Source organism: Chrysochloris asiatica, unplaced genomic scaffold (genome assembly GCF_000296735.1).
Source record: "Chrysochloris asiatica unplaced genomic scaffold, ChrAsi1.0 scaffold00040, whole genome shotgun sequence".
NCBI classification, from domain to species: Eukaryota; Metazoa; Chordata; class Mammalia; order Afrosoricida; family Chrysochloridae; genus Chrysochloris; species Chrysochloris asiatica.
In genome coordinates this window covers 17702046-17714461 of record NW_006408558.1, presented here as the reverse complement: position 1 = coordinate 17714461, position 12416 = coordinate 17702046, and the positions used below count along the sequence as shown (strand labels likewise).

The window sequence follows — 12416 nt, the reverse complement described above, 5'->3', positions numbered from 1 at the left end:
TTTTTTTTTTTTTTTTTTCTGACGTGTAAAGCTGTAACCACAAATTGTAGCGGCCCTCCCCGGGGTGGGGGGAGGAGGGGAGGAGGGAAGGGAGGGCTTCTGGGGCTCCTCTCCCTCCCACAGCACCGAGGGGGGATGAGGTGAGGCGAGGCGGCGGCGGTACCACCCTGGGCCTCCTAGGGGAGGGGGCGGGGAGGGCATCGGTCTGTCTGCAAACTCGGGCGATGAGCCAGGGGGGTGCGCCGGTCCTCTGCCTTTCTTCTCCCTCAGTGTCGGCCCCATGGGCCGCCTGCCCCCCACCCCTGGCCCAGTGCCATGCTCGGTTCCCACCCTACCTTGCCCTCTTCCTCACTAACCTTCCCTCTCCTCCCCTCCCCTCCCCCTGAGTAAATGCAATGACACATTTTCCCAAATGCCAGCGAGCTGGCCTCGCAGCAAGTGATGGTGTTTTTCCTGCTGCCCTTTGTCTGGGCCGACGGCCCCCCTAGCCTATTGTCCCGCCGCCTGTCCCATTTCCAGAAGCTGGGCTAAGTGAGGCGCTGAGGTTGGGGCAGGTGACTGACCAGCTCACAGTGCCCCCTGGGGGGGAGCCTGAGAGCCTCGCAGGCCCACTGCCCAGAGTTTCAGGGGAAGAGGGCACTTGTCCGGGCTTTTCCCTCAAGTTCGCAAGATTCTTCATTCTTCTCGATGACCAGGGTGCCGGGATGCAGGCGGGGCGGGGGTTTTGTAATTCATTAATCAGCACGAGGCACCAGACCAGTTTCAACACCAGAGGCTTCGAGGGTGACTCCGTAAGGGTTCTCTCCTGACTCAGCGCCAGCCGGCCCAAGGCCCCCGTTTCTGAACTGTTTCACTATAAAGCCGTTTGGCATCCTCCTTCCTCTGGGGTTTGGAGCTGTGGCTTTTTTCGGTGGTGGGGTAGGGGTGGTCTGGCCTTGACTGCCTTTCCCCCTCCCTCCTTACTGGCTTGGGCTGGGCCACTGGAGACTTAGGGGACCCAAAGGTCTGCCCTTTCCTAGAGGGGCTCCTTCCTTCGTCTTGCCCGCCCTCTACAAAGGTCTGTGGGAAGACGCAAGGAAGCAGCGTCCCTCTGGGGTGCAGACATCCCCATATAGGATTTTTCTTGGGGGAGGGGGAGTGTCACCAGGGCTCCCAAGGCTTGGGTGTTCTAGAGCCAGGCCACCAATTAAATCATCCGGAGGAAGTTGCATTTGTTGTTGATTTGTTGTCCCAGACAGGGAGAGGTAGGTGGTGGGCTGGACCTGGAAGGTGAAGGCTCTCACTGTCCCCCATTCTTGCCCAGGAGAGGGAAGTACCCCCACAAGGAAGAGGCTGCCCCCGCGGCGGCAGCCCGTGGGTCATAGCTGCGGCCTGGGCCCCAGGGCAGCGTTTCCCTTTTCTGCACACTGAGGACGACGGGGGTGGGGGGGTGGGGGGGGGGGGAAGAAGTTTGTTTTCAATTACCTCACTGGAGTGGGACAGACTTTGTTGTTGGGTTTTTTTTTTTTTTTTCTCTTTTTTTTTTTTTTCCTAAACGAGGAGAAAAAGGGCTGGGGAAGCAGAGCTGGCCTGGGCTTGGGGGCAGGGGACTCTCTGGAGTCATTGGAACCCTACCTCTACCGCCCTTGAGAACCAGACCAGGGCTCTGGGTCTGCCCACCCCCGATTAGCCCAGACTGCAGTTTCCATGCCACTCGTGGCGACTAAGCTGACCATTTCTTGATGTCCATGGCAAGGTCAAGAAGGCAGATGCCCAGTGGTTCAGTGTCACTGAGACTACCCAGGAGGGCCCGGCAGCCAGCCCTTAGGAGAGTGCTCTGGGGAGAGGAGAGGGAGCTGCGGCCCCAGCCCTCTCTGTGCTCGCAGTCAGTCGCCTGCGCCCTGCGCCGCTCCTTGCAGAGACGGCTACATGGACAATGTGGTTTGGATTTGGCGGAGCCCCTCAGCACCTTATAAAGCACCTTGCTGAGTCAGGAGAAAGCAGCCCCCACACAGGAGGAGGAGGCCTGGTCGAGCTAGGGGAAAGAAGGAGAAGGGGGAGCTGGAGAAAGAGGGTGGGGGGCCTGGGAAGAGGAGACACAAAGAGGCTAGAGGGTGGGAGTGGGAGGAAGGGAAAGCAGGGGTGAAGGAGGGGAAGAGGAAGGGGTGCTGGAATAGAAGAAGGGGGCATTGGACAAGGCTGCCCCCACCCCTGCAAACATTCACTTTGGGGGTCTAGAAAGCATGGATTTGCAGGATGTAGGGGGCTGCAGTTCTGGAAGGGGGAGCCAAGCCAGGCCAGGTGGGTATGGGGGTCACATGGCTATACACAGGGCCCCCACTTGTCTTGGATCCTAGGTGACCCCACGAGCTGGGAAAGTCGTGTTCTCCCTCTGCCCTCTTGTCCAGACTTGCCTCCCTGCCCTCTCCCCTCACCTAGTGGGGGCCCAGTCTCTCCCCTCCCCCATCTGCCACCCTGCCAAGGGGAAAATCAACTCCATTCCCAAGCTGCCAGTGCCCCTCTGCCATGTCTGGGCAAAGGCAGCAGGCTCAGAGCTGCCAGTTGTGTTGGGGTGGGGGCTGGAATAAAGATGATGTCTTTTATTCTGCCAAATCCCCAAGTGGGGGTGGGCTGTTGGGATTTGGGGGAGAAAAGAGAGACAGCAGGAATCCCACCTCTAGGGTTTCGACTGAGACTGAGGTGGGACAGGTGCCTGTCTGCTGACTTCCAGCTGGGGGGCTTGGAGAAGGTTCCTAATCCCCTTAGGGTCTCAGAAATAGATTGTGATCAAGGGCATTTCCAGCTCTAATGATCTGGGGTCGCTGATAGGGAGCAGGCAGAGATTCAAGGAGACACCACCCCATTTAGCTCCAGAAAGCATCCTCTGGAAGGCAACATTTCTTCTGTCCCATGGGAAATTGTTTTAGGCCTTTCCCAAGTCCCTACTGAGTCCAAGGCCCTGCACAGGATGGAGAGGTCAAGGGAGCCCTTGGTGAACCACCTGTCTGTCCCTCAGGACCGGACAGTGGGAGTGTCCTAAACCTGAGCAGCCAGCAGCTGCAAGAGCCAAAGCTTTCTTAAAGGAGGCCAGGTGGGGGCAGGGCTACCTTCCTAAGAAATGGGGCTGGTAGCCACCCAGACTCCCTCCCTCCAACCCTCAACTGGCATCTCCAGGGCAGGCTTTCCAAGTGCCCAAGACACCAGTGCTCCTAGGTGCCTGGATTTGGGGAGCTTCTTGTCTGCTTCCTACAGGGACCTGGTATTGGAGCTACGTTCATTCATTCATTCATTCATTCATTCACCAAGCAGTCTGTGAGTGCCTACTCCATTCCAGAGGCTGGGGACACAGTGAAGCAGGCTGCGAGCCAGGAGGCTTCAGTGGACACTGCCAGCTTGCTCCGTGCCCAAGTTTCTCATTGGACCTGAAAGGATTAAACACCACTGACAGTTAAATGTATCGAGCTCTGGCTGCAGCCAGCCTTGTGCTGAATGTGCCTGTTTTCTGTCATTTTATCCTTCCATTAGCCTGGAGACAGAAACAATTATTTCCCCATTTTACACATGTGGAAAGTGAGGTCTGAGACGATGACATAACTGGCCTAAAGCCCCACAGGCAAGTGAGTAGGACTTGGTCTTAGGGCTAGCCTTCAGGTGCAGGCTGGGGACGAAGGCACAGGTGGGACTCCCAGAAAGAGCAGAGGCTAGGGCGTAGAGCACACAGATTTCAGTGACAGCCTGCCCCCAGCAGGCCTTGCTTAGGACTCACTGAGGGTCCTGTTTGCCTGGAGTGGAATCCTGAGCTCTCCTGTCACCCATCATTGACGGGACCCAGTAATGGACAGGGGCTGGCATGCAGGACAGTGGGGACTTTGGGCTCCTTTTCAGATATGGGCCAGGTACCCATATCACTCACTCCAAGCTGGGTGGGGACAAAACCATGAGCACTGATTTTCCTCAACTAAACGTGGAAATCTCACAAACAGGACCTTTGGAGCCCAGGACTGAGCAACGGGTTTCGGAGCTTGAGGCCCCTCCAGCCTCCCAGGGTTTCCCTCTGCTTTTTGAGGACCCCAGCTGTGAGCCTGTAAAGAGAGGACCCAGGTGGGCTCAGAAGCCCCACCCAGGCCACCCCAGGAGGAGGCCTCCCCTTGGCTAGTGTGTGCCCTCCAGGGTGCGGTGCCAGTCGGAGCCCGGGCGGGGCTGGAAGGTAGAGGGTGTGCACTTTCCCTTTCCTTCCAGTGGGCAGGAGCCCAGAGGGCCCTGGCTCACCCTGAGCTGGCCGTGATGTCAGCGGAAACCCCAGGGGCACGAGAGCCTGCCCTGCCCTGGGTCCCTTATCCACACCTGACCCGCTCAGACCCTCCCAGAGGGCACCCCCTGCTTCCCTTTGAAGAAAGAAGAGTTGAGAGGAGCCAGGGACTCCTGTGCCTCTCTCCTGCTTGACCCAGCTGTGTCTTCTCATTTGCATGGATGTCTGGGTGATGGATATGTAGGGAAGGCAAGGGCAGAAGGGATACCCCCAGGTACTCAGCTCCACCATGCCATTCTCTGGGATGTTCCATTGCCCTGGCCAACCCATGCCTCAGGCTCCGTGACTCCGTCTCCCCTGGCAGAGATGTGGGGTTACCTCTCCCTGGACTGGAAGATACTTATCCTGCCCTGCTGAGTCACTGCCGGCTCCTCCCGCCCTCTCCCCACCAGCCTCCCTCCCTCAGGCTCCTCAGTCTTCTCCAGACTGTCTGGGCTCCTCCAAGGGGGCAGGGGGAACAGAGGACAGATGCCTCCTTCTCTGGGCTGCCCCTCGAGATGCCATTCCAACACACAGGCCTGCCATTGAAGCGTTGTTGGGAGAGTGGAGGGCTTGGGGCTAGGAGAGCGCCTGCTGGCTGCTTACTCACTAGCCATGGGGTCCTGGGTAATTCACTGAACCCCTCTCTAGAAAGTGAGGTGATGACACTGGCACCCTCCTTGCACGAGAGATGACCGAGTCCACACAGTCGGAGTTCCTGGCTCTTGGAAACACTGCATCAGACTGATTATTAACGCCACCTGCCCTCTACCTTTGTTAAGGTCCCCTTTCTCTGTAATGCCACCTTCCCCTCCTGCCAGGCCCCTATCTACACATCTAAACTCTCTGTCCTTCCCATTCTACCTTCTGGAGTCTGTCACCCACAAGGACTCCCCACCACAGGGCATAGGCAGATCTAGGACCCTTACCGCACGTGGTTGTCTTGTGTTACAAGCAACCTCAATCAGTAAACACCCTTGAGGATCTGCTTTTGTATCGCAGACAGCATCCTTGTTGCAGTTGGAGTTTGGGGTGTGGAAGGGCAGGAGAAAAGGAGCCCAAAGTCCCCACTGTCCTGCATGCCAGCCCCTGTCCAGGCTTGCCACCATCTGAAGAACCTGTCCGTCTCTTCACCCCCAGGCATCTTCTTAGGCCATCTCACGGTCCTCACCAGAGCAGCTTGCACTGATTTCAGTGCTGATGTATTGAAGTGAAGCGGGTGCTTCGGATGGGGTCCAGAGGGCTGTGGCACTGGAAGAAAGGTGAGCAGAGGGAGAAGGGAGGAGCCCTTAGAGAAAGAAGGCTTTCCAGAGGGAGAAAGCCAGTGGCCAAAAGGAGAGCTCACGGGCTGGGGCTGGGGCTGGGGCTGGGGCTGGGGCATGGTAGAGATTCAGGCCCTGTCCACCAGGAGCTTGAAGTCCAGTGGGACATCAATACTCCTCAGACGTGCAGTTAGTCTATCCGGAGATGCATTGAAGACCAGGCACCAGAGGCCGCTGACTCCACCTCCATTCATCCGGGGAACTCTAGAAAAACCCTTGGTCTCTAGGTTTGCCTCCAGGTTTGCTGGAGGGACTGAGATGAGGCGATGGAGTGAAAAGGCTTTACAAGAAGCTCTGAGTCGCTCAGAGAAATGTCTGGTCTCGACCCAGATACTAGAGCTGCTGGTCACACTGAGCATGTACTGAGTGGCTCAGCACAGAAAGTATGCAGTGTGATGGCTTTGATATAACCTTTCTCACTATGGTCTTATAGCTCCCACCAAAGGACTGAGTGAGACTATGCAAATGAGGTGCTTATGGCCCACCAAGAGGATTGGATAGCTAGCTAATAATGCAAATAAGGTGCATGGCATTCTTGTAGTGATGGGACCATGCAAATATTGTGTTTGTTGTTACTGTTAAACACCTTCAAGTCCTTTCCAATTCATAGCAACTTTGTATACAGTTTCCGAGGAGTGGTTGGTGACTTTGAACCGCCAACCTTGCGGTCCAGGACACTATCCCACAGTGCCAAGTATGGAACCCTAATATGGGGGTTGATGAGTTTTGCTGTCCCACTAGGTTTAAAATGAGCCATCCCACAGGTGGACAGGGATAGACTTCATTACCAAGAAGAGCTGGGAATAGAGCACATCCTTTGAGCCCAAAGTCCCTGTGCTAAGAACCTCCTAGACCCAAGAGAAGGCGAGAGCACTTAACACCAAGGATGGTTCAAGATCGTGAGAAAATAAAGGTGGCAGCAGAGCCAGGAGGCGGGTGTTTAATAGCGTAGTGGACTTCCAGCTTCACAGGGCAAGGCAGAGAGCTGAGTGCCTTCCGGCAGAAGGCTTCCTGGTGCAATGAAGTGCCTCTGAGCATTTATGGAGATAGGACTCCTAGTGTGGCGCTGTGGGTTAATGCCTCAGACTGCAAAGTCATTTGAACTGCAAGGCTGGCAGTTCAATCTCACATGCTGCTCCTTGGAAACCCTATACAGGGTCTGTATGGGTCAGAACTGACTCAGCAGCACTTAACAACATCACCTAAATGTCTATGGAAGCAGCAGTCAAGAAGTCAAAGGACATAATGCATTGGGCAACTCTGCTGGAGCTCTGGTAGCGTAGGGGTTACGTATCAGGCTGCTAACCTCATAGTCAGCAGTTCAAAACTACTAGCTGTTCTGCAGGAGAAAGATGAGGCTTTCTGCTCCCATAAAGATTTATAGCCTCGGAAACCCTGTATAGGGTCACTGTGAGTCTGAATCGACTTCACGGCACATAACAACATCAAAGTGTAAAAGAGCAAATGTCACCTTGAGGACTAAGATGCGTCTGACCCAAGCTTTGGAGCTGATTCATATGCAGGGGAAAGCTGACAATGAAAAATTAAGACGGAAGAAGAATGGAAACATTTAAATCATGGTGTTGGGGAAGCCAATTAAAAGTACCATGGACTGCTAAAAGAATGAGTAAATCTGTCTTGGAGGATGGAAAACAGAAGAATGCTCCTTAGAAGGGAAGATGATGAGACTTTGTCTCATACACTTTGACACCTAACAACAGCAATAACAAATAGCATTGTAACACTTGAAGGGGCAGCAGGAGCCAGCCCTCAGGGCCCATGGACCGTAGGAGAGGCCTGTCTGCAGGCAGCTGAGGAATTATCCTGATCAAAGCACTGTTCCCTGAGTTGTGTTTGATCCTGAATTTAACGTGTTATTTATTTCCCTCATAAGCCCCCTAACCATGAGCCTGTTCTGGAGTTGTATGTGGCCATTGTAATGAAAGATCAAACCCCTCAGAGAAGTGGAGAGTGCGGTGGGACCATTGGCTGGAGTCAGAATTGGGAGAAAGGTTGGAGACAAGAGGCTGTCTGTCCCGTCTGCTGATGGTGATTCTCTTTCCTCCCTGGGGAAGTTAGAGGTCAGACGCCCTTGTCCAACCATTTCTACACACAATCACAGACAGTTCTCCTGCTGTTGTAGTTGGGGAAACTGAGGCACAGAGCAGTCTGAGTCCCAGATCCAGAAATCTGATCCACTACATCAGACAGACCCCTTCGGCCAGGGAGGATACAGCCACTCGTGCTGTGGGACCCAGCCTAGCGTGGGCCACAAAATTGGCCCCCACAGAGACTCGCTGGACCCCACCACTGCGGAGGATGTAGCAAGACTCAGTGCTGGGAGCCAGGACTGGACGCGGTGTCTGTCTCCCTCTGCTGGTCCCTTAGGGGACTGCCCAGTCACTGTGCTCTCTCTCTCTGAGCTGGTGGTGCCCACAATACCCACAAACAGTGCCTGGGGACGCTGGGCTGAGGACAGGGCCCAAGGACACAGACCAGGCTCCAATGACAGGAACATCACACCGAAGAACCTACCTCCTGGGGTTCCTGCAACCAAAGCCTGCCTCTGACAGGGGCGCCAAGGGTTGTTCTGAGGGGGGCCGGGTCTCCTCCCTGATGCCTTCCCTGGGGGACAGCAGGCCCTGAGCAGCCCCTTTGCCTCCGAACCCATGAATGGGGCTGTCATCCACGGATTTATCTAAACCTTTTGTGAAGCTATTTCTATTTCCAGCCAAGCCCACATCTTGGGGTAATGAGTTCCATCGGTGTCCCCCCCGCTGGGTGAAGCACGCTGCCTTTGATTTGTCCTAAACTTACCTCACCCGCGCTCCGAGGGGGCCCTGTAACTCCAGCATGCCAGGTTCTGGTGAACAAGCCTGAGTTTCCCCCTCCCATCCCCGTGGTGGGTTGAAAGAATTCCAGCCCATCTCTCTTCCATCATGCAGAGAGGCCGGCTCTTTGCTGTGCTCAGGCGAGGAAGGCCAGGCCGTACATTCGTACGTTCTCCCTATCTAGACCCTTTGTCTTTTTCTCAGGCTGGTGCCATGCACTCAGAGGGGGATACTTAAGCACCAGCAGCAGCCTCTTTCACACGCGCGTCCTGTTCAGGCTGTCTCCTCTGCCCACACCCAGGAGTTCTTTCAGGCTCTTCCGGGTTCTAGATAGGGTTGCTAACAGTCCAAATCGACTTGACAACTGTTGGGTTTTGGTCAGACTCAGTCAGGTTTCCAAGCTTGGTCTCTCATGTCCCTCTGGGTAAACTTGGACTTGTTCAGCTGGTTTCTTTGTCCCCAGTTCTGACACTGGAATATGGTGGGGGCCCTTCCCGAAGGGGGGGGTATGCCACAGCGATAGTAATGGCAACAGTAACTGTGTATTCTAAGAGTCTCATAAACACTGGCGATTCGGCCTCACAGCAGCGTTGTAAGGTGCGGACTGTTACTATCTACAATTCACAGACAAGGAAACTTAAGCTCTGAGGACACACACAGGAGCATATCCATTGTCACACAATGTGAAGTGATGAAGGCAGAACTCAGCCTCAGGCAGGCTAGGCCGAGGGCCTCTCGTCCTCTCAACACACAGTCCTAGGTTCAAGTCTCTTAGCTTCTCTGAATCCCATTCACAGAAATCATTCAACACTGACTGTGGCCAAGTATTGTTCTGGTTGCTAGGAAACAGGAAAATATATGGGCGGAGCTTGCCAACAGGGTCTGGTGGCACCCGGTGTGGCACAAAGGCAATGAAAGTACCCTGTCTGCTGTACGCAGTGTCTTGGGGAGGTAGGGGGCCAGATCAGGACAAAGCAGTGTGAATTTCCAAACTCCCAGCTCCCCTGCCCTCAGCCTTTCAGTTACTGCGATCTGGCAAAACCCCAGCTGTGAGTAATCCTGGTTCTGTTCCAACAGTCTCCAGGGAAGGCTGCGGAAGGTACCTGCTGGATTCTCCTCACAGCACCAGTGGCTCCTCAGTGAACACTCACCTGTTCAACCCACTCTCCACGCCTTACCTCCTCTGCCCCAACACTCCCATCTCCCTCTTCCCAGCCATGTGTTTCCTGATGCCATTTCTCACCTTCTAACAGGCAGAGTGCTCCTTAGAAGCCAGCGGAAACTTCATCTCTCATACTTCAGACATATTATCAGTCAGGGTGGACCAGTCCCTGGAGAAGGACATCATCGTTGGTTAAAACAAAGGACGGCCAGGAGAGAAAAAAGAGGGAGATCCCCAATTAGATGGATTGGCATAGTGGCGGCAGCAGCAGTGGGCTCACACTTAATAAAGCTAGTGAGGACAGCGCAGGGCTGGGCAGTGTTTCATTCTGTTGAGCATAAGGTTGCTATGACTCGGAACCAACTCTCTGGCACCTAACAAGAGGAGCAGCCTAGGACACGTCCTCATGTGTTGTGTTGTTTTCTCTCTCCAGTCTGTAGAAGCCCCGTGAGAACAGAGGTTTACTTCCAGAGCCTAGAAACGTGCACACAGCATGCACAGAACAGAGGCATTACTGAGCCCATATACCCCCTGACTTCAAACCCTGTGAATGAGCTGGGTAGTGGCTAGCTGAGGGGGAGACGGTTCCCAGCTGACAGTTATTTTAAGAGTTTGAAATGGTAAACACCATTCTGTATCTGTCATCTGCCACCTGTCTCCTCCCTCCTTCCCCTACCTTCTGATAGGTGGCCACTTCTAATGTAATGATGGCAAAGGTTATATAAACTTTGAGTTTGAAAGAGTTCTAAGATGAGTAGCAACTGTTGACTGGAATCTTAAAAGTTCATCAGCGGCTAGCTAAGGTGCACTATTGGTCTATGTGCCGAAGAAAGAAGAGTAATGAGAACTGAAGTCCAGTGGATGACTGGACCATGGGAACATCAGTCTCCACGACTCTGAAGCCAGAAGAGCTCGATGGTGTCCAACTACCACTAGCAACTGTTTTGAAAAGGATCACATTTGAAGGTCCCAGATAGAATGGGAGGCAATGTGGAACAAAATTTTAAATTATAAAAAAAAAAAGACTGGGTTTACAGGTCAGAAAGAGACCAGAAGAACATGAGACTGGCCCTCAATCACCTTTCAGGTCTGGCAAGGAACTGACCCTTGCGGCCCAATTTTCAACCAACCGGTGAATAGGTATCTAGTGGGGACAGCAACACTAGTGAGGTGTGCTCACCATGGAATGATCAGCCATTCAAGATGAAAAGGACACCATTTCCCAGGGAACAAGGTACCAGAGGGAGGAAGTAGAACCATTGTTACATGGAGGGGCTTGCAATCAGTGTGTGATTTATTGGATGTAAAACTGATGATCTGCTCTGTAAGCCTTCACCCAATTCACAGTGAAAAGCTTTTTAAAGGAGAGTTCTGAGAGAGAGAGAGAGAGAGAGAGAGAGAGAGAGAGGAAGAGAACATCTCACGCAGCAGCCCTGCATTTTGAGGACACAGGTTCCGAGTAGGGTTGGAGCTCCTACCCCCAGGTCTCCTGACTCTCAGCACAGACCCATTATCTTGGTCCTCTGCTCTTAGACGGCCTCACTGAGCTCTTCCTCTGAGCCTGCAGTGCCCCCAAGCACTGAGGAATCAAACAGGAGCCTGGAGCTGGGCATCAGGAAGCCTGGGTCTTTGATTTGGGCTCCATTGCTGACTTGCTGTGTGATTTTTCGAAAGTCCCTTCCAGTCTTCCCTAGTGGCACAGAGGTTAAGCACTTGACTGCGAACCCAAAGGTTGGTGGTTTGAACCCACCAGCTGTTCTACTGGAGAAAGCTGTGGCAGTTTGCCTTTATAAATATTTACGCAATTCTAGTCTATTCTATAGAGTAGCTAAGAGTCAAAATCAACTTGATGGTTTATAATTGACTGATGCCGGGTGGGCACACTGGGATGCCATCGAGGTTCCCTGCCCCCCTCATCTGTCCAGGGCTCTGGAGAAGAGCAGACTAGTATAAACCCCAAAACCAAACCACTGAGTCTATTCTGACTCATAGCAATTGTGTCTAGGGCTTCCAAAGCTGTTACCATTAAGCTGTACAGCAGGGGGAACGGGAGGCATGTGAAATGGCAAATAAAGCGTTTCATAGAACTTTGCAACCACAAAAAGGGATGTGCCTGTTACTACAACTTAGCTACAATCAGACACTTCATGGGATTCCTTTGCTTGGTCCCAAGATTGAGGATCATAGTTTTGTGGATCTATCCAGTCAATTGGCCCTATTTTGTTTTTTAAAATTCTGCTCCAAGGTAGTTGAACTTTGTGGAATTAAGGCCTTCTCCTGCATCTCCATTAGCTTTACTGGGGCGGGGTGGGGGGTGGAGAGGCTCTGGACATTTGGAAGACTCACCACTTTCCTACCCCAGAGACAGAAACTGACTGATAGACCGCATCACTAGTGCCCCTCCCCCCCACTGGACTTCTGTATTGATCTAAATCTCTTCAGTCCAGCTGAGCATGCGTGTGACCCTACCCCTTTTTGCTATGGTCTTGACCCTAAATGTGAAAATCAGCAAGCTTGCCTTACAATGGTAGAGACCCTAATGTCACCGCTCAGACAAACACGGCCCTAAGTGTAAGGGACAGCAGATAATGAAAGCTAGCTGTCTTAGTGACCTACCCATGTTAATAGTGAGGGTCGGGTTTGTATTATCATAGGAATTTTCATATGTTGCTGTATTCAGTGCTTACCTTGTTGTATTCTCCTCTGTAAAACTTGTTTTTCAAGACCTAAGCTTAATTCTTTTGATCCGAGGAACAATGCCCAGAATCAAAGTAACTATTTAATTTGAAGCAAATTTCATAGAGATGAAATCTAAAAATAAGAGTGGGGAATGA

At 53.1% G+C, this 12416-nt stretch overlaps 1 pseudogene across 1 annotated transcript in view; it reads right to left on the bottom strand.

Annotated features, from left to right (window-relative positions):
- Positions 1–12416, bottom strand: part of LOC102815547 — a 25521-nt pseudogene that overhangs the window by 9191 nt on the left and 3914 nt on the right. Inside the window, exons 3-5 of the transcript XR_438703.1 lie at positions 1993–2062; positions 1713–1904; positions 1284–1406 (exon numbers count right to left, since the gene is read on the bottom strand). The product of XR_438703.1 is annotated as an uncharacterized LOC102815547 (transcript). The remainder of the gene's footprint in view (positions 1–1283; positions 1407–1712; positions 1905–1992; positions 2063–12416) is intronic.